The sequence below is a fragment of the Melanerpes formicivorus genome, unplaced genomic scaffold (genome assembly GCF_026170545.1).
Source record: "Melanerpes formicivorus ecotype bairdi unplaced genomic scaffold, bMelFor1.0.p_v2 SCAF_200, whole genome shotgun sequence".
In the NCBI taxonomy this organism is placed as follows: Eukaryota; Metazoa; Chordata; class Aves; order Piciformes; family Picidae; genus Melanerpes; species Melanerpes formicivorus.
The window spans coordinates 76,507-95,823 of NW_027142552.1; the positions used below are offsets into that span (position 1 = coordinate 76,507).

General features: G+C 64.1%; 1 pseudogene; it reads right to left on the reverse strand.

Moving 5' to 3' along the window:
- Positions 1–255: 255 nt before the first annotated feature.
- Positions 256–19,317, reverse strand: part of LOC137457790 (hydrocephalus-inducing protein homolog) — a 63,320-nt pseudogene continuing 44,258 nt past the window's right edge.

The following is a 19,317-nucleotide window of genomic DNA, read 5'->3' on the forward strand; positions in this document are numbered from 1 at the left end:
CCTTCTGTCCTCTAACTGACCAACATCTGCTCCCAGCTTGGTATCAGCTGCAAATGTGATGATGCCTGACTCAATCCCCTCCTCCAGATCATCAATGAAGATGTTAAAGAGGATGGGGCCCAGCACTGATCCCTGGGGCACACCACTGGTGCCTGGCTGCCAGCTGCTGTGGCACCATTCACCACCACCCTCTCTCCCTTCAGCTTTGAGTTGGCTACCAGGAGGGCAGTCACTCTAGAGGGAATCCTTCCTCTCTCTACAGTGTTCACATCGTTAGCGTTACCAAGGTGTTGGGGAAGGGATTCCCCACCGGATCCCCGAGCCCAAACAAATGAGAACGAAGTTTATTAACCTTTGGGGCAGGGAAATTATGATGAATGAAATGAATTAATTCCTTCTATCATCCTGCCTCTCAACCCTGAGGAGCCTTATCTTCTGAATTGGAGGCAGAGGAAGGCTTCCCCAGCTCCTCTGGGGGCAGCTGGAGCTCAGCGCCGGTGACAACAGCGCTGAGGAGAAGCTGCACCTCGCGGCTGCTGCCCTCCAGCACAGTGTGAGCTGGCTCTGCCTCTGGCTCCAGCACCTGCCAAGAGAAGAGGGAAGAGTCACTGAGCAGAGCCCAGAGAGCCAGGCTGAGCAGGGAGCCTCCAGCAGCAGCCACACCCAGGGGCCACCAAGGCCATCCCCAGGCCTCAGCCCCCAGAGAGGGCAGCAGGAGAGCCTACTGCTGGAGGCTGGGGGTCACCTGCTGGCCAAAGCCACCAGCGCTGCAAACACAGCCCTGGGGACTGCCCCTGGCTCCCAGGGCCTGACCTTGCTTTTCCTGGCCCCTAGAAACCCAGCAGCCTCTCCTGCAGGAGTCAGTTTCCCTCCTGGAGCTCTGGGGCTGGAGCAGCCCAAGAAGGAGCAGCTCCAGCAGCTCCTTTTCCTTCCTGTCCTAGCAGCAAGGATTTCCCAGAGAGAAGTCTCCTGTGGGGCATCAGCCACGCTGCTGGGGGCTGGGAAAGGGCACTGGGGGCTGGGAACCAACTCCTTTGGGAAGCCTCTGAGTGCTGTCCCTCTGCTGGGCAAGAAGCTTTGGGGCCCAGGTCTGACAATGGCTCAGCAGCTGGGGCAGAGGCAGCAGCCAAGAGCAGTGTGTTGGACAAGCAGGAAAGGCAGAGCAGGAGCTGCTGCTGAGATCCCCCCAGCAGAGAGCCCACAGCCAACAGCAGAGGAGGGTTGGGTTGGGAAAGACCTGGATGCCTGTGGAGGCCAAGCATCAGCCCTCTTCTCCAGAGGCCTGGCCAGCTCTGCTGCCCTGCTTGGTGCAGACAAGGCTCAGAGCTCAGCCCCAAGGGGCCAGGGAGCTGCTCAGCACACACAGCAGAGTGCTGCTGCTGCTGCTCTGCACCCCAAAGCAAGCAGCAGGGGCTTGAACTCCTTGGGAGTGCAAAGGCACTGAACCAGAGAGAGAGATCTGCCCTCCAGGGAATGGAGATCTGCTCAGTGCTGACCAACAGCTCAAGTGGAGGGCAGGGGGGTGGGAGGCAAGAGGCTGGGGCCAGACTCTGCTCAGTGGTGCCCAGGGACAGACAAGGGGCAATGGGCACAAACTGGCACCCAGGAGGAGAAGAGGCTTTGGGGTGAGGGTGCTGGAGGCCTGGAGCAGGCTGCCCAGAGGGGTTGTGCAATCTCCTTCTCTGCACAGCTCCCCACCCCCCCTGGCCCCTGTGCTGCTGGGCAAGCTGCTGGGGGTGCCCTGCTTGAGCAGGGGCTTGGACTGGCTGAGCTCCAGAGGGCCCTTCCAAGCTGCAGCAGGCTGGGCAAATGTGTTCAAAACTGTGAGCTCCCACCCAAGACAGGCTGCAACACTTCAGCTCTTGGCTTAGGCTTTGCCTGTGGCCAAAGCCTCTCTTGTCAGAGACTTCCCCACCTTGGCTGAGCCCTCAGAGCCCCCAGCAGCCTCCTCCCCTCTCACACACTCTGCTGCTTCCCCTCAGGGATGGAGTCACTGCCAGGAGGAAGAGCAGCTCTTGGCCAGCAGAGAGGGAGATCTGCTGCCAGCAGCAGCTCCTCTTGGGGCAGCTCAGGGAGCTTTGGCTGCTGTGCTTCTCACCTTCTTCTTGAGAGGCCAGCTGGCACCTGGGGCCCTGGTGGTATCCACCCACTTGAGGGTGCCCAGGCGGTCGTCCCAGTCAGGGACCTCCTCTGGGGGCAGCTGGAAGCAGATCCTGGACAGGAGACACCTCACAGGGTGCCTCTGGAAGGTGACCTCCACTGCTGACTGCAAGGTGACTGTAACATCTTTGGCACAGCCAGCATGCAGGTGCCCCACCTAGGGAGAAGCAGAGAGCCAAGACCAACCTGGGATCACTGCCAAGGCCAGGCAGGCTGTGGGTGTGGGGAGCAGCAGTGCCAGGAGCAGCTCTGTGAGGAGAGGCTGAAAGCCCTGGGGCTGTTGAGCCTGGAGAAGAGCAGCCCCAGAGAGGTTCTCTCAAAGCTTAGCAAGAGCTAAAGGGGAGGGCACAAGAGGCTGGGGCCAGGCTCTGCTCAGTGGTGCCCAGGGACAGGACAAGGGGCAGTGGGCACAGACTGGACCCCAGGAGGTTCCATGGGAAGAGGAGGAGAAAGTTGTTTGGTGTGAGGGTGCTGGAGGCCTGGAGCAGGCTGCCCAGAGAGGTTGTGGAGTCTGCTGGTGTGGAGAGCTTCCAACCCCCCCTGGGCACTGTGCTGCTGGGCAAGCTGCTGTGGGTGCCCTGCTGGAGCAGGGGCTTGGACTGATGATGCCCAGAGGTCCCTTCCAACCCCTCCATGCTGGGACTGTGTGAAACTGCATCTGACTGAGTATTCATCTGGGCTTTGCTAGAGAGGAACAGCACCACAGGATGCCACCTCCCACAGCATGGAGCCTCTTCTGGCCCCAGCAAACCAGGGAGGGCAGCTCCTGGGTGGCACTGAAAGGAGCTCTCACTGCTCCCTGGTGGCTCCCCAGTAGCTCCTGGGAAGCTGCCAGGCAGGGGGTGGGCAGCAGGGGGGCAGAGACAGCCAGGCAGGGGGTGAGCAGCAGGGGGGCAGAGACAGCCAGGGAGGGGCTAGGCAGCAGGGGGACAGAGACAGCCAGGCAGGGGGTGGGCAGCAGGGGGACAGAGACAGCCAGGCAGGGGGTGGGCAGCAGGGGGGCAGAGACAGCCAGGCAGGGGCTGGGCAGCAGGGGGACAGAGACAGCCAGGCAGGGGGTGAGCAGCAGGGGGGCAGAGACAGCCAGGCAGGGGGTGAGCAGCAGGGGGGCAGAGACAGCCAGGCAGGGGGGTGAGCAGCAGGGGGGCAGAGACAGCCAGGCAGGGGGTGGGCAGCAGGGGGGCAGAGACAGCCAGGCAGGGGCTGGGCAGCAGGGGGGCAGAGACAGCCAGGCAGGGGCTGGGCAGCAGGGGGGCAGAGACAGCCAGGCAGGGGCTGGGCAGCAGGGGGACAGAGACAGCCAGGCAGGGGGTGGGCAGCAGGGGGGCAGAGACAGCCAGGCAGGGGCTGGGCAGCAGGGGGACAGAGACAGCCAGGCAGGGGGTGAGCAGCAGGGGGGCAGAGACAGCCAGGCAGGGGGTGGGCAGCAGGGGGGCAGAGACAGCCAGGCAGGGGGTGGGCAGCAGGGGGGCAGAGACAGCCAGGCAGGGGCTGGGCAGCAGGGGGGCAGAGACAGCCAGGCAGGGGGTGGGCAGCAGGGGGGCAGAGACAGCCAGGCAGGGGGTGGGCAGCAGGGGGGCAGAGACAGCCAGGCAGGGGCTGGGCAGCAGGGGGGCAGAGACAGCCAGGCAGGGGGTGGGCAGCAGGGGGGCAGAGACAGCCAGGCAGGGGCTGGGCAGCAGGGGACAGAGACAGCCAGGCAGGGGGTGAGCAGCAGGGGACAGAGACAGCCAGGCAGGGGCTGGGCAGCAGGGGGGCAGAGACAGCCAGGCAGGGGGTGGGCAGCAGGGGGACAGAGACAGCCAGGCAGGGGCTGGGCAGCAGGGGGGCAGAGACAGCCAGGCAGGGGCTGGGCAGCAGGGGGGCAGAGACAGCCAGGCAGGGGCTGGGCAGCAGGGGGGCAGAGACAGCCAGGCTCACCTGGGGGCAGAAGTGGAAGGGGGCCTCAGGCAGCCACTGGAAGCGCAGGGCCTGCTCCCTGCTGCGGTTGGTGAGGCTGAAGGTCACAGAGCAGGGGGTGCCCAGGGCACAGGCCCCAAACTGGATGTGGTGCCCTGGGGCAGCTGTTGGCAGGGAGAGAGAAAGGTCTCAGTGTGCAGGCAGACCCAGCTGCCCCCTTACCCCACAGACACTCAGGGCTCTGCCTTCTCCAAGCCTTCCTTCCTCTGGCACCTGCAGCCCAGGACGTGGCTGGGCCTGGGCTGTGAGCTCAGGGGGCAGCTCCTGGGCAGACTTTCACCCTCTGCACCCCCAAGGCCTTCTCTGCAGGGCTGCTCTGGGCCCAGCATGGAGCCCTGAGGGACACCCCTCGTCCCCAGTCTCCATCTGGACATTGCTGATCACTGCCCTCTGGCTGTGAGCAATTCCTTAGCCAGCAGCAGTCCACCCCCAGAGGACACAGAGGATCAGCTGTGCTCTGCACAGCACCCCGGGGGCTGGCAGGCCTCCTTGCAGAGGTCCTCAGCCCAAAGCTGCTCTCTGGGAGCCCTCCCTGCTGGCCTGCAAGCTCCTGCCTGGGCAGGCCAGCTTCCCTGGGGCTGCCAAGCAAGGCTGCTCTGCAGGCTCCAGCAGGGGACAGCAGCTGGCTGCTAAATCTGGGCCAGCCCTGCGCCGGCACAGCCTGAGCCCAGCCCTGGAGATTCCTGTGCCCTGCTCCGGCCTGGCAGCCTCTCCTCTTACCCTCCAGGCTGTCCTCCTCCAGGCTGCTCTCAGGGAGGTTCTCCTCCTCCCTGTCTGCCACCAGCCCCTGGATGTTGTCCAGGCTGAAGTCCTCCTGGCAGCCTGCCCCCAGCAGCCTGATGGTGCTGGCCCCAGCAGGGTTGTCCAGCACTGCCAGCTGCAGCTTCCCTTCCAGGCGTTGGGGCAGGCTGGCTCTGAAGAGCACCTCCAGTTCTGCTGCCTGCCCACACTGCAGGAGCAGGGAAGCAGTGTGGAGCTTCCTCTCTGCACAGAGATGGACAGCAGGGACAGGTGAGGCACTGCAAACATTGCCATGCTGCACAAGAGGGAGCCCAGCTTCAAGCCCAGCTGCCTCTAGGCACAGCCTGCCTCACCAATGCTCCCAGACCTTCCTCCCAGGCTCACAAGGCTGGGACCCCAGCAGCAATCTCCCTGCTGCTTGCTCTCAGCTGAGCTCAGCACTCAGCTCTGGCTCAAGCTGCAGCCAGCCAGCTCCTGCCTTCAGCAGAGCTGACCCAGAGAGTGCCTTGGGCTTTGGCTGGCTGGCTGTGGGCTCAGGGGCTGCCTCCTGCCAGGCTGGGGACTCCCCACCTGCAGCAGCAGAGAGCTCAGATGCTCCACTGAGGTGCTGACAGCCCCCCAGGACTCAAGCCCCCATGTCCAGAGGAAGAGAAACACTTCCCAGAGCTTGCCAGAAGGAAAGCAACCCTGCAGAGAGTCCCTCTGCAAGAGCCCAGAGAGCCCCAGGACACAGCCCAGGGCCAGCAGCAGGAGAGGAATTCTCCCTGGGGGGTGAGCACATCTCATGCTCCAGGACTTCACCTTCTCCAGCAGAGTCCTCCATGCCCACAGCCTGGTAGAGGCACTTGGTGCTGGGCCTGGCTTTCAAGAAGAAAGCTCCCTCCTCATCCAGCAGGTCCAGCAGCACCTGGGAAAAGAGCAGGAGCACACTGGGGTGGGCACAGCATGGCCCAGGGCCTGAGCCCACGCTGCTGCTGTCCCACCACAGGGAGCCCAGGGTGCTGCCCCCCTTCCAACACAGCTCTGAGCACAAGGCTGGAGTGAAACCAGACCAAAGCCAAGGCTCCACAGCCCCTGGGAGCTGATGGAAACAGCAGCAGGCAGGACAGGAGGGCCCAAAGTGAGGAGCACAAGGGGACTAAGCCACAAGTGAGGCTCAGCAGAGCCTGGTAAAGCAGGAGCAGAGCCAAGCCAGTGCCAGCAGGACAGGAGGATGACCTCCAGCCCAGCCAAAAGGGGAGAAGGGAGCCTGGGGAAGCCCTGCCCCTCCAAAGCCTCTCTCAGAGGAACTCCCTTCCTGGCAAGCAGAAGGCAGCCAGGGGCTTCCAGCAGACTTTCTGAGGCCCCTTCCCAGGCTGTTCCCTGAGGCAGGGAGCAAGGAAGCAGCACAAGCCCCAGGGCTGGCTCAGGAGCGGCAAGGCCAGCAGCAGCCGAGGCCAAGGAGAGGAGGACACAAGGGAAGGGCTGAGGGCACCTTCCTGGAGGCAGCTGCTGGCAACAGGCCTCTGCCCACTGCTTTGCCACAGCAGAGGCTCAGGAGGTCGTCCTCCTGCCACAGAGGGGCTCTGAGCACAAGCCAAGGCTTTCCTTTGGGCTCCAAGGGCACCTGCAGAGCCGTGGGGCACCTGCCCACCCCCCCGGCTGCGCTGGGCCCTCTCCTCCCCAGCAGCAGCCTTGTTCCCCGAGCAGAGTTCCCTCAGCAGCTGCTCACCTGGGCAGGGACAGGGCCAGAGTTCTGCAGGACCAGGGGCAGCTTCTCCCAGGCCCCCAGGGGCAGCTTCCTGAAGAGCAGCAGGGGGTTCCCTCTCCTGTCCCTCCGCGCCGGGCGCAGGACCCTCACCTCCGGCACCTTCCCCTCGCCGCTGACCTCGAAGCTCAGGCTCTGTGCTCTGCCTGCTGCAGGGCTGCAGGAGAGGGGCAGCAGAGCCATTGCTCACTTGGCAAGCAGGGAGGCCAGGGCCAGCTGCTGCCCTTGCCCTGCCTGGGGCTCCTGGCCCCCAGGACACAGCTCCCCCTGGCTCCTCTCCTCCCGCAGCAGGAGCGGAGCGGCAGGAAGTGGCCAAGCCAGAGGCACAACTCAGTGACCCCAGCAGGGAGCTGATCTCCAAGGAGCTGCTCCTCAGGGCAGCAAGCTGCTGGACCTGGCCCCAGCTCAGCCACTCAAGGGCTGGGCCAGGGCAGGGCAGGCCCAGGCCACACAGGGGGCCCAGGGCAGAGGAGCTGAGCTCTTTTAGAGGGGAGCCAATGGCTCCTTCAGCACCAGAGCTCTTCGTGCCCCCCAGGAGATCCAGCAGATCACCTCCTCAGCACAGCAGCAAGGAGGCAGCAAGGGCAGCTGCCTCGGGGCACAGAGCCACTGCAGCCAATCCTTTGTCCTTGGCAAGCTCCAGCTCAGCTGGAGCTGCACAGCTCCACTGCTGCCCGAGTCCCCCACCCCCTGCTGGCTCCTCGGGCTCACAGAAGCCTGCAATGCTTTGCCTTGGAAGGGACCTTGGAAGCTCATCCAGCCCAAGCCCCTGCAGGCAGCAGGGACAGCTGCAGCTCCAGCAGCTTGCTGAGAGCCACAACCAACCTGAGCTGCAGTGGTGCTGAGCAGGGGGCAGCTCCCACCTCTCCGGGCAGCCTGGGTCAATGTCCCACTGCCCTCACAGTCCCTGCTGCAGGCTGCAGCAGGACATTGCCTTCCCTGCTCTGCTGGAGCTCAGAGCCACAGCTGCTGATTTCCCTGCAGCATCCCTGTGGGCAGCAGAGGCTGAGAGCCCTGGGGCTGCTGAGCCTGGAGAAGAGCAGCCCCAGAGGGGATCTTGAGTGGGAGGCTGCTGGAGCCCTGCAGCAGGCTGCCCAGAGAGCTTGGGGAGTCTCCTCTGCAGAGAGTCCAACCCCCCCTGCACCCTGGGGTCCTGGGCAAGCTGCTGTGGGTGCCCTGCTCAGGCAGGGGGGTTGGGCTGGCTGAGCCCCAGAGGTCCCTTCCAAACCCCTCCCTGCTGGGGTGCTAAGCACTCTGCCCAAGGCCACTCCAGGAGCCAGAAGCCGTCAGGAAGCTCCCTCCCAAGCTCTCCTGAGGTGACTTACCTTCTCTGAGCATCAAGGCAGGCCTCAAAGGTGCACTGGTACCTCTGCACCTTCTGTGGGCTGAAGGTGACAGTGGCAAAGGCCTGGGAGCAGCTGGGCACACACAGCTGGGCAGGATCCACCTGGAACACCTGGCCAGGGCGGCTCTTCAGCTTGGGGGAGCCAAGAGAGGAGGCTTAGGAGGAAGCTCCTCCCCAGGTGCTGCTGCCTCAGCCATGCATGGATGAGGAGGAGCAGCCCCAGGCAGCCTGGCCCCCTGCCTGTTTCCTTGGACAGGCTCCTTCCATCTCAGGGGGTAACCCCAAGCAGGGCTGAGCCAGGGGGCTGCCAGCAAGCCCAAACCATGGCCCTCAGCACCACAGCTCCACAGCTTTGAAACCCCCCTGCAGATGCCTTGGGCAGCCTGGGCCAGGCCTTGACAAGCCTCCAGGGGAGGAAATTGCTCCTCGTGTCCAACCTAACCCTCCCCTGGCACAACCTGAGGCCATGGCCTCTTGTCCCAGCACTTGCTCCCTGGGAGAAGAGGCTGAGCCCCCCCCACAGTCTCGAGCTGCGCCAGGGGAGGTTCAGACTCGAGGTGAGGAGGAAGTTCTTCACCGAGCGAGTCATTCGTCATTGGAATGGGTTGCCCAGGGAGGTGGTTGAGTCATCGACCCTGGAGGCGTTCAAGGGGAGATTGGACGTGGCACTTGGTGCCATGGTCTAGTCATGGGGTCTGCGGTGTCAGGTTGGACTCGATGATCCTCGAGGTCCTTTCCAACCTGGGTGATACTGTGATACTGTGATACTGTGAAAAGGCTCTGCTGGGAGCCCTGGCTCAAAGTTGAGGGCAAGCTCCTCCTCTCTCTGTGCTTCCAGGAGAGGCTCACAAGGCCCCAGCTCTCCCCCCAAGCACCCAGGGGCCTTGAGCTAAAGCCTTGCCTGGGACACGCTGAATGCAGCCCAGCTGTCAGCTGAGCTGGCCTAGCCTGGGCAAGAGGAAGCCACGAGGCTGGGGAAGAGGGCAGCTGTCAGGCAGGCTGCAGAGTGCCCAAGGCCTCCTGTCCCTACCTTCCTGGGGCTGGCTTTGATGGAGAGCAGCACATCACAGGGGACTCTGTTCCTGTTGCAGATGCTGAAGCGCGCCGTGGCCCGCTGCCCCACCAGCACGTCAGGGAAGAGGAACTTCCTCTGGTCGGTGAGGAACACTCCCTGCTGCTCCTGCCCTCTCTGCAGGCCTGGGCAGAGGTTGCTGCTGCTGCAGATCTGGTGCCCCTCAAAGATGGCCTCGATGTCATCGACCACGAAGGCTGCGAGCGGAGCAGAGCAGAGGGAGGGCTGAGCAAGGAGAAGCTTCCTGCTGAGCTGCCCCTGGGGCCCCCTGGGGGCCTCTCCCGCCCTTGGAGAAGCCCTTTCTGCCCAGGCAGCTGCCAAAGCCAGCCCTGGCTAGGGGAGCTGCCTGTGAGGAGGGAGCTCAGGCACCCTGAGCACCAAAGGCTTTCTTCTGCTCCTTCCAGGCAGCCCTCCCAGCCTCTCCCACTGCTGGAGCTGACAAGAACCTGCGAGGAGGCTGAGAGGGGAGCTCGGGCTCAGGCTGGCTGCTCTCTGCCAGGACTGAGGCTGGGTGCTGAGCAGCAGCAGCCTGGCCCCAGGGAGCTGTGGGCAGCACCTACCTGGAAGGCAGGACTCGGCCAGCAGGGTGTAGGGGATGCCAAGAGGGTTGTCCCTGGGGTCCCTGTGGCTGATGTCGATGAGCAGCTGCTCCTGGCACGGCCCTGGCGGCCCCGCGGCGCAATCCACTCTCACCAGCTGCTGCTCCCCAGCAAGGATGCAGCCAAAGGCAGGGGACACAGTGAACATGCCCAGGGTGAGGCCAGCCTGCAGAGAGAGAGCCAGCAGAGGCTGATGGCCAACAGCCTCCCCCTCAGCCTCCCAGCAAGGAGGACTCCAGGCCTCGGCCTGCAGCTGGGCCCAGGGCAGGCAGGGAGGACTCCGTGGCCCAGAGCACAGCCCAGGAGGGGAGAAAGAAGCCAAGCAGAGGTGCAGGCCCAGCATGCAGAGCGTGTCCCACGCCATGGGGACAAGCCCCCAGCCTGGGCACAGTGTGGAGGAGCCTGTGCTGGGCAGCAGCAGCCACTCACCTGCCTGCAGCTCAGCCTGGCTGCAGCAGAGGTTCCCTCCAAGCTCTGCCTCCGCTGGGCCTGGGAGGACTTCCTTTGGGGTGCACCAGAGGGGAGAGCAGAGAACATCCCTCAGGCTGAGCTCCTCCTGCCCCCCTGCAAAGCCAAAGCTTCCTCCCCCTGCAGGAAAGTCCTCCTGCTCTTCATGCCCCCTGCACCACCTGTGCCTGCAGCTGATGGACAGATGGGCTCCAGCCCCAGGGCCAGGAGGATCCCCAGGAGGATCCTGGGGCCTCTTTCTACACCCTGCTCACAAGCCAGCTGCACAGGCAGGCAATAAGCCAGGGCTCACAGGAGATGGACTTGCTTGGCTGGAAGGGACCTTGCAGATCATCCAGTCCAGCCCTGAGCCCAGCACTACCAGGGCACCACTGTTCCATGGCCCTCAGCAGCAGCTTTGAAAGCCCTCCAGGGACAGGGACAGGGACTCCACCACTGGCCTGGGCAGCCTGGGCCAGGCCTTGACAACCTTCCAGGGGAAGAAGTTCTTCCTCATGGCCACCCTAACCCTCCCCTGGCACAACCTGAGGCCTTTTCCTCTTCTCCTGTCACTTGGGAGAAATGACCAAGCCCCACCTGGCTCCAAGCAGCTCCCTGCAGGGAGTTGGAGAGAGCCAGAAGGGCTCCCCTGAGCCTCCTCTTCTCCAGGCTGAAGCCCTCCCCCAGCTCCCTCAGCTGCTCCTCACAGCCCATGTGCTCCAGGCCCCTCAGCAGCCCTCTTGCCCTGCTCTGGCCACACTCCAGCCCCTCAATGGCCTGGGAGCCAGGAAGCCAAAGCCGAGGCCAGGAGGCACAGCGCAGCCTGGTTGTGTGTCCTGCCTGCCACAGCCCAGCCCTGCTGTGGGGCCCCCTCCAGCAGGAAGGCTGCTGCAGGCCTTCTCTCACCCTTGCTCTGTGGGCTCAGCTGCCCCCTGGTCTGCTCTGCAGATGAGGAACTGGAAGGGCAGGAGGCCTGTGTTGTGCAGCAGGAAGCTGCAGGCTCTCCTGGTGCCGCTGGCCATGGCCCCGCAGTCGAGCAGCGCCGCAGGGCTGATGCTGTACTGGCTGAGCACAGCTCTGGCTGAGAGCCTCACTGGGATGCTGGCCATGGGCTCCCCTCCTGCACGCAGGCTGGGCTCCAGCACCTGCAAGCAGAGAGCGGCCTCTGTCCTGGCAGCACAGCCCAGCCGCCCAGCAACTCCTGCCCTGCTTGGGAGGCCTCCTCCAGAGCTGCATTTCCAGCCTCTCTGCCCAGCCTGGAAGGCCTTGGAAGAGTCATTGCTCAACCTCCCTGCAGGCCCTCAGCAGCTGCTCAGCTGAGCAGCACCACAGCAGGTGCTCCAGAGCCCCAGACAGCCTGCCCTGCAACGCTCCCAGGGATGGGGCAGCTCCCCCCTCTCTGCCCAGCCTGGGCCAGGCTCTCTTCCCCCTCAGTGTCAAACATTTCCTCCTGCTCCTCCTCTCCAGGCTCAGTCTCCCTCTTCTACTTCCAAACCATCAGCCCTGGGCAAAAGTCTGGCCCCAGCTTTCTTCCTGGCCCCTCCAGGCCCTGGCAGGCAGGAAGGAGCACAGCTGCTGTCTGAAAGCCTTTGCTGTGCACAGAGGAGAGAAGAGTCCCCAGCTGAAGCTCTCCTTCCAGCAGAGCCATGTCCTCCTGCCCCCCTCAGCCCGGCTGTGCTCACCCTGCCCGCCCCAGGCAGCTCACCTGGCACAGCAGCACGGCTTTGTCCTCAATGCTGAGCTCCCTCTGAGGGTGGAAGAGCAGCTGGACAGCGACAGGGCGCTCAGAGAGAGGCAGCAGGCCCTGCTGGGGCTGCACAGTGAAGTGGGAGGCCAGGTCCTGGGTGCTGGGGCCTGCGGGACGCAGCCTGAACCTGGGCAGGGAAGGAAGGAGGAAGGGAGGAGAAGATCTCTGCAGTGAGCAGCCCAGGGGCCAGCAGCACAGCCAGCACTGGGCATGGCACCAGTGACAAGCAACAAAAGGCAAGAGGCCAGCCCCAGCTCCTGGCAGAGCCAGGCAGTGCTGAGTGCTGCCAGCTGCCCTCCCCCCCCAGGCTTTTCATCCTGCTCTAAAGAGTCTCCTGAAGAGAAAGGACTTGGCCCTGGAAGGAGGGCAACAGAGCTCAGCAGGGACTGGCCTCGACTTCAGGGGCACAGAACCCTGGAACCCCAGCATGGAGGGGTTGGAAGGGACCTCTGGGCATCATCAGTCCAAGCCCCTGCTCCAGCAGGGCACCCACAGCAGCTTGCCCAGCAGCACAGTGCCCAGGGGGGTTGGAAGCTCTCCACACCAGGAGACTCCACAACCTCTCTGGGCAGCCTGCTCCAGGCCTCCAGCACCCTCACACCAAACAACTTTCTCCTCCTCTTCACATGCAACCTCCTGGGCTCCACTTTGTGCCCACTGCCCCTTGTCCTGTCCCAGGGCACCACTGAGCAGAGCCTGGCCCCAGCCTCTTGCCCCCCACAGCTCCTTTGTCTCTTGCTGAGCATTGCTCAGCTCCCCTCTGGGGCTGCTCTTCTCCAGGCTCTCAGCCCCAGGGCTCTCAGCCTTTGCTCCTCACAGAGCTGCTCCAGGCCCCTCAGCATCTCTCTAGTCTCTGCTGGACTCTCCCCAGCAGTTCCCAGTCTCTCCTGAACTGGGGAGCCCAGACCTGGAGCCAGGACTCCAGATGTGCTCTCCCTAGGGCAGAGGAAAGGCAGAGGAGAATGTCCCCTGACCTGCTGGCCACACTCTTCTTCCTGCACCACAGAGCCCAGGGGCTGGGTCTCTCCTTCTGCTGCCTGCTGAGCTGTGAGCAACTGGGCTGTGGCTGGAGCCTGGAGCTCAGGACAGTGCCAGTGCCCACCCCCAGCAGGGCAACAGCCTCCAGCCATGCAGAGCAGCAGACTGCAGGCCTGGGCAGGTGGTGGCCCCAGGCACTCCCAGAGCAGGCAGCTGGACCAACCTGTATGCAAGCTTGCACTGCCCTTGGTTCCTCAGGGTCAGCACTTGCTTGGCACTCCCCAGGACGTTCAGGACTCCAAAGTCCAGGCAGCCCTCTGCACCTGCAGGACACCCCCAGAGCGAGGGAGGGAATGGGGAGGAGACAAACATTTGGAGATCTCAGCTGGGACCAAGCCCTGCTCAGCAACTTGCCAGCCTTGCAACTTTGCCCTGGCTCCTTTGCTGCCCTTTCTCTTCTTCTTGAGAGAGGAGCTGCAGGGCTTGGCAGCCAAGGAGCTCAGCCTCCACCTCCCTGCTTCCAAGCACAGCTCCAACCACTTGATGTGCTGTGCTGAGCCCTCAGCAGCTGCCAGCTGCTTCTGCACACCCCTGCTGTTCCAAAGCCCCCACATCAAACCAACAGGAAGGGGCACACTTCAAGGGCCAGAGATGAGAGAGGCAAAGCTCTGTCTGGCCTGACAGGGCTTTACTCCACACAGCTGGCAAGAGGCCTGTGTCATGGATCCGTGCCAGACTGCACTGCTGTCCCCTCCCATCCCCTCCCCTCCCATCCCCTCCCCATCCCATCCCCACTCCCATCCCCACTCCCATCCCCTCCCCTCCCCTCCCCTTCCATCCCATCCCCTCCCATCCCATCCCCTCCCCTCCCATCCGCTCCCCTCCCATCCCCACTCCCATCCCCTCCCCTCCCATCCCCTCCCCTCCCCTCCCCTCCCCCCTTGCCAAGGCCATGCAATCCATCTGAACTCCTCTGCTCTGGGGCCAGCCACTGACCTTCAGGCAGGGTGATGTTCAGAGCAACTTCGTAGGCCTCGGCCAGGACCTGGATGTTCTCCACCTGCACCACACCCTGGACATTTTCTGCATCTGAAACCTGAGGCACCAAGAAACAAACCCTGCTGGAGTCCTTCTCCTCAGTGTTTCTGGCAGGCACCACCTGAGGAGCTCTTGTCTCCAGCAGCTGTGTGTAAAGCCCCTGGGAGGCACCCACAAGGTGTCCCAGAGCAGGTGGCAATGACACCCAACTCTCTCTCTCAGCACACAGCAGCCTCCCTGCAAGGCAGCCTCTCAACCACAGGCAGCAAAACCCAGGCAGAGATTTCTTTGCTCTGCCTTAAGAGCCTGAGCAGGAGACTCCACAAGCTCTCTGGGCAGCCAGCTGCAGGGCTCCAGCAGCCTCACCAGACAGATGCTGGAACCTCCTGGCTTCTGCTTTCTGCCCATTGCCCCTCGGCCTGTTGCTGGGCACTGCTGCCAAAGCCTGGCCCCAGCCTCTTGCCCCCCACCCTTCAGCCCTTGCTCAGCACTGAGAGCTTGCCAAGCAGCATCCTCCAGCCAGGGGCTCTTGCTGCTAAGGGCCCAGGCAAGGTGGGGACAAAGGCATCTGCTGAGGGCTCCTCCTTGGGCCTTCAGGCACAGGCTGCAGGGCCCAGAGCACTCTGCCCAGCGCTGCCAGGCAGGGCCCTGCGCCCTCACCTCCAAGCGGATCTTCTTCTCCACGCTCAGAGGCTTGCTGGCCCTGAAGCACAGCTGCACGGCCAGCTCCGAGCGGGGCCCGACCGTGCCCTGGCTCTGCGACACCCAGAAGCTCTGGCCGAGGCTCTCCAGCCCGCTGAGCCTCCAGGCCACCGGCAGGGGGCAGCTGTTCCGCAGCAGCAGCATCCTGCTCTGCTCCCTGCAGAGACACCAAGGCTCCGTGCCAGCTGCTGGGGGCACAGCGGCAGCCCTGCCGCCGGCAGCAGCCCTCCCCACGGCGCTGAAACCAGCCTTCGGGCTCGGCTCTTTGCCACAAGCCCCAGAGGCCAGGCCCTGGGGCAGAGCCGGCTGGCAGAAGGGGATGCCACAGGAGGCAGAGCCAGAGCAGCTCCTCCGCTCCCTCTGCACCAGCAGGGGAGATGCAAATGCAGCGGGGCAGCAGCGCTGGGGGCTGCCCTGGCACCTCCAAGGCAGCAAGGAAGGCTGAGCAAGAGGCTGGCAAGTGCTGGCAGCCAGAGGGCTGCTGGCCAGGCTCCCATCTCAGCAGCCACACGGCAAGGGGAGGGGAAGGCAAGTTGCAGCAGAGCCACCCCCGGCACAGTGCCCCTGGCCTGACTGACCTGTGCAGAAGCACCCTGGCGAAATGCAGCTGCCTGGGGCTGACCTCCAGCTTCACCTGCACCCCCTGGCAGCACAGCTGGAAGACCACTGGCTCTGGGTTGTCCTTGATGCGGCAGATGAGGCTGTCCTCCACCAGGCCAACTGCAGTGGGGTAGGCCCAGACGCTCAGCTCCTGGCCCCAGCCCCGCAAAGAGAAACACAGAAGAGCCTCCAGTGAGCAGGAGCAATGGCTCCTGGCCTCTGCTGCTGCTGCTGCTGCTGCTCCCACCAGCCTGGCCCCTACCTGCTTCTCATGAGGCTGCAGCTTCATGCTGGCAGGCTCCAAGAGGAAGGTGCCCCTGCTGCCACCCCCGCTCCCAGGAGAAGTGCACCTCTGCCTCCCAGGGGCTGACGTTGCGGATGGAGAGCTGCTCGCGGTTGCCAGCCTGCAGCACAGCCTTGGACCTGGCCACAGAAGGGGCAAAGGCTGCAGGGCAGCTCCAACAAGCAGCCTCAGAGAAAGCCTCACCTCCAGGGGCACTTTGCATGCTGCCTGCCTTCATTCCCAGCTTCCCTCAGTGCCCAGCCCACACTTGCTGCCTCCATCCCAGAGCTGTGCACAGGCCACCTCCAGAGGCCTTCTGCACACCAGGACCCCAAAGGTGCCTGCACAAAGAGCAGCACAGCAGGCACCTGGATTCCTCCCCTCCTCTGCTGGCTTGCCTTCCCTGCAGGCTTCCCAGAAAGGCTGGGACAGGAGGTTTGAAAGAGCTCAGCTCCTCTCTTCCACAGCAGCCAGGAGACTGCCTCGGCCCAGCTCCTGGCTGAGCCTGAGGCTGAGGGGGGCATTCCCAAGAGGAGTCCCAGCGTTAACAAATGCCTCTTGGCTCGGGGCTGGGACAGAGTGTGGAGAGAAAAGGGCAAAAAGGGCAATTCCTCAGCCTGGCCAAATCCTCTCCTGGCTTTTAAACACTTGGAACTGCACTTCCCTGGGGGGTCCAAATGCCACCAGCTCTCCAGAGCCCCCCTGCAGACAAAACTTCATTCCTAACCCTGAAAGCAGGGAAAGAGGGAAGTGAAGAGCAGGAAGATGGCAGCAGCTCCAGGGACAAGACTCTGAGGCCAGACTTGATCCAGCAGTGAGGATCAGGGAAGTGGAAAGCCCATTTCTCCTGCTCTGCAGGTGTCTGTGTCCCCTGCTGACAGCTCCAACCATCCTGGCTTGCTGACACTGCAGAGTCATGGAGGCTCCACAAACCATCAGCAGAGAAAGCCTTCCCTTCAGGCTGCCCACAGAGCTCCCAGCACTTGAAATACCACCACAAAGCTGCTGAAGCTGAGATGGGGGCTGACAAGTGACCCCCAGCTGCCTTCAGGCTGCAGGCAGCACGTGGCTCTGGCCACCAAGGCAGCCCCCAGGCAGGAAGAGCAGCTCCATCCCTCCCCAGCTCCTCCAAGCCTCCTGTGCCTGCTAGGTGCTCAAGCGGCCAGAGCTGTGCTCCTCCAAAGCCACCAAAGCCCCAGCTCTCTGCCTGGGCCTGCCCTGAATCGTGCCCCTGGGAGCAGGTTCCTGAGAGCACAAGGTGCTGCAGATCCCTTCTCAACCCCCCCTGCATGCAAGCAGCACGGCTGGGCTGGGCAGCACCTACCGCTCCCTGGCCTTGCCACACAGCAGCGGCCCGAAGTGGAACACCCTGGTGCCCAGCACATACTCCTTGGAGAGGATGGCCTCAGCTGCCTTGCTCTGCCTGCAGCGAGGAAACACCTCCCTGGGCACAGGGAGTGAGGAGCTGTGAGATGCTCTGAGCACAACACCTGCTCCCAGAGCCCCCACTCTGAGCGCTGGCCGAGGCAGCAGCAGCGCTGCCCAGCTCCAAGCACAGCAAGAGATGCTGGGGGGCTGAGGGGCTGAGGGGCAGAGTCTCAGCTCTGAGCTCAGGGGCAGCAGAGCGGGATGGCCCCAGGGGCCAGCCTTACCGTGGCTCCTGGCTGATGGTGGGGTACAGGCAGGTGCCCCTGCAGTGCAGCTGGTAGGGGCGCTTGGTGCCCAGCAGCTCAAAGTGCAGCCTCTGCTCAAAGCTGCCCAGCAGCGCCGAGCTGAAGTGGACCTGCAGCACCACCTGGCCCTGGGCAGGCACTACCCAGCGGTAGCTGCTGCTCCTGGCAGGGAAAGAGGAACCTTCAGGCACTGCTGAGGAGCAAAGGAGAGCAGGAGGAGCTGGGCACTTGCTGGGGGGGAGCTGGGCTCAGCAGCCTCCTTGGCAAGCTGGCCCTGAAGCAGAGGGATCCCTCCTCCCCCACGGCTCACCTGGCACAGCTCTCTGGGGCTGGCACAGTGCCCGTGGGCCTTCGGCCCTCCTCAGAGGGATGGATGGAGGCTACCGTGGCTGACCTGCGCAGAGCTCTCCTGCCATCCCCAGAGCTCCGCTTCCTCCTCACAGCTTCCTGGCTGCTGGAGGCTTTTGCCCCCCTCCAGTGGCCTCTGCCTGGGGCTCCCTGCTCCTCTGAGAACTTCACCCCAAAGGGAGAGAGCAAAGGGAAATGTGCCCTGAGAGCCAGCCCTGCAGGGGGGGCTCAGCAGAGCACAGGGGCAGCACCCCCTCAGGGGAGGCTCTCTCCCTCCCAGACTTCCCCTGTGCTCAGGGCAGAGAGCAGAGCTCTGTCTCTTCTGGACAGCCAGAAGGGATGGCTGCAGGCCTGGGGCCCTGGCACCTCTTCACTGCCCTTCCACTCTGAGCCTTTGCCACCCCCCCCGCCCCCATCCAGCCCTGGCACCTTCACTGTGCGCACAGAAGCAGCCTCCTCTTCTGGCCCTGGGGCACCTTGTGGCAGGAGGACAAAGTGCTGGTCGGCCTCTGCCACAGGCAGCTCTCTCTTGGCTGGGTAGTGAGCCACAGAGTAGAAAGCAGTGGGGGGCAGGGGGGGCCCTGAGGGACCCAGGCCCAGCTCATCCAGGACCTAGGGCAGAAGAGCAAACCTCGGTCATGCTCCCGGCACCTCCATCCTCACCCCTCCTGAAAGACACTCAGCTGTTGGTCAGCTCTGATGGAGGGAGGTGGAGCACAGCCCCACCCCCAGCCCAGGCTGCTGGGCAGGCTCCAGAGCAGGGCCAGGGCCCACAGGGGGCACCTGCAGAGGAATCTCTGCTCCGAGTGGCTCAGCTGAAGGAAGCAGTGCCCTGGAGCTGGCCTGGCACCACCTTTCTCTCCAGAGCGGGAGAGCAGCTGGCAGGCAGGAGGCCTGCACAGAGAGCACTCCCTGGCTGCCCCCAGCCAAGCCACAAGGCTGCTGTGGGGCAGCAGCAGCAGCCTGGGCAAGGCTCTGTGCCCTTGGCACCCGCTGGGACACAAGGCCCCAGGGCCCCCCCGGGGCAGGCTCCGGCGCTGAGCCTCGCGGGGCTCTACCTGCTCCGGCCTTGGCAGCCTCCTGCTCTCCAGGATGGTGCTCAGCACATCTGCACAGCTCAGCACCTCGATGTCTAGGCAGGGCACCCCGACTGCCTGGCCGCCGCCTGCCCCTGCTGCACCTTCCCCTTCCAGCTGGGCCAGCTTGCGCTCCCCCAGCCTCTTCTGGAGCTCCTTTCTAGACTTCTGCCTCCTGAGGCGGGGGGAAGGCTGCTGCTGGCCTGCTGGCTGCAGCACCCCCGGCTCTGCAGGGACACCCTGCACCCTGTCCCAGCAGGACAAGAGATGAGCCACATGCTGCCGTGACGCCTCGTAGCTCTGGAACCGCAGGGCCAAGCTCTGCTCGCTCTGCTCCCCTGAGCAGCTGTCTGCCAGGCCCAGCTTGCTCTGCTGCTCTTCTTCTTCCCTGCCAGGTGCAGCAGAGGCTGAGCACTCCTGGGCAGAGCCCTTCTCGGTCCTCCTCTTGGGGATGCTCTGCTGCCTGCCGGGGGCCTCCTTGCTGCTGCCGCTCGATGTCTTTGTGCTCTGGGCAGGAGGAGCAGGAGAAAGCCATCAGCATTTCCAAGCTGCAGGACACTGAAGATCTTGGCAAGAGCAGCCCAAGCCTCACCCCAGACCTGTGCTAGGTGCTCTACAAATCCCAGGCCAGAAGGCAGCTGGCACCCACTGGAGCTCCACTGAAACCCAAGGCCTCGGCGCCAGACCCACGAGGAGGCAGCAACTGAGGAGCTGCTCCAAGCCCAGCAGGGAACTCCAGAGGCCTCCTTCCTCCTGGGCAGGCCCTGGGGCTCCTTTCTGGGCTGCTCAGCACCCCTGGCTC